The sequence below is a fragment of the Schistocerca nitens genome, chromosome 3, assembly GCF_023898315.1.
Source record: "Schistocerca nitens isolate TAMUIC-IGC-003100 chromosome 3, iqSchNite1.1, whole genome shotgun sequence".
NCBI lineage: Eukaryota > Metazoa > Arthropoda > Insecta > Orthoptera > Acrididae > Schistocerca > Schistocerca nitens.
The window spans coordinates 922,979,978-922,981,750 of NC_064616.1; the positions used below are offsets into that span (position 1 = coordinate 922,979,978).

At 47.0% G+C, this 1,773-nt stretch overlaps 1 pseudogene; it reads right to left on the bottom strand.

Moving 5' to 3' along the window:
• Window positions 1-596: 596 nt before the first annotated feature.
• Window positions 597-714, bottom strand: LOC126250261 (5S ribosomal RNA; annotated as a pseudogene).
• Between the last annotated feature and the right edge of the window lie 1,059 nt (window positions 715-1,773).

The window sequence follows — 1,773 nt, forward strand, 5'->3', positions numbered from 1 at the left end:
ACTCAACTTCTCACGTCATTAGTCCCATAGAACTTAGAACTACTTAAAACTAACTAACCTAAGGACATCACACACATCCATGCCCGAGGCAGGATACGAACCTGCGACCGTAGCGGTCTCGCGGTTCCAGACTGCAGCGCCTAGAACCGCACGGCCACTTCGGCCGGCTGTCATGACTAAATCAAATGACGGTGTGTGGCGGAGAGTACCTTGAGTACCTCTATCGGTTTTCCCTTCTATTCAAGTCTCGTATTGTTCGTGGAAAGAAAGATTGTCGGTATGCCTCTGTGTGGGCTCTAATCTGTCTCATTTCATCCACATGGTCTCTTCGCGAGATATACATTGGAGGGAGCAATATACTGCTTGACTCCTCGGTGAAGGTATGTTCTCGAAACTTCAACAAAAACCCGTACCGAGCTACTGGGCGTCTCTCTTGCAGAGTCTTCCACTGTAGTTTATCTATCATCTCCGTAACGCTTTCGCGATTACTAAATGATTCTGTAACGAAACGCGCTGCTCTCCGTTGGATCTTCTCTATCTCTTCTATCAACTCTATCTGGTATGGATCCTACACCGGTGAGCAGTACTGAAGAACTTGCCAACAGCGCTCAGCATAGCGGATGGTCAGCCATCCAAGTACTAGCCCAGTCCGACAGCGCTTAACTTCGGTGATCTGACGGGAACCGGTGTTACCACTGCGGCAAGGCCTTTGGCACTCCTAATGCCTACTGCCAGATAATTTATGCAATTAACTGCTTCCAGTTGCTGACCTGCTATATTGTAGCTAAATGATAACGGATCTTTCTTTCTATGTATTCGCAGCACATTATACTTGTCTACATTAAGATTCAATTGCGATTCACTACGTCAATTCGTTGCAGATCCTCCTGCATTTCAGTACAATTTTCGATTGTTGCAACCTCTCGATATACTACAGCATCATCCGCAAAAAGCCTCAGTGAGATTCAGCTGTTATCCACAAGGTCACTTATATTTATTGTGAATAGCAACGGTCCCATGACACTCCCCTGCGGCACACCTGAAATCACTCTTACTTCGGAAGACTTCTCTCCATTGAGAATGACATGCTGCGTTCTGTTATCTAGGAACTCTTCAATTCAATCGCACAATTGGTCTGATAGTCCGTAGGCTCTTACTTTGTTCATTAAACGACTGTGGGGAACTGTATCAAACGCCTTGCGGAAGTCAAGAAACACGCCTTGTACCTGGGATCCCATGTCTATGGCCCTCTGAGTCTCGTGGACGAATAGCGCGAGCTGGGTTTCACACGATATGGTGGAACTAAAGCCCTTGCTGACATGTTCTATGATCCTAAAAAATGGTTCAAATGGCTCTGAGCACTATGGGACTCAACTGCTGAGGTCATTAGTATGATCCTAAGAACTTGTAGTTCAGCCAACAGGTGGGAAGCAAATCCGAACTGTCTTAGACGGATTTTCCCAGCCACCGCCAGAGGATGGGAAATGGAGGATCAAGATTCTAGAAAAAACGGTTCACATGGTTCTGAGCACTATGGGACTTAAGATCTGAGGTAATGAGTCCCCTAGAACTTAGAACTACTTAAACCTAACCAACCTAAGGACATCACACACATCCATGCCCGAGGCAGGATTCGAATCTGCGACTGTAGCAGTCGCGCGGTTCTGGACTGAAGCGCCTAGAAGCGCTCGGCCACCGCGGCCGGCTCAAGATTCTAGAAACTTCGCCATGGTATTCGGAAGGCTAATAGGCCTGTTGTTGGTAAGCACTGTA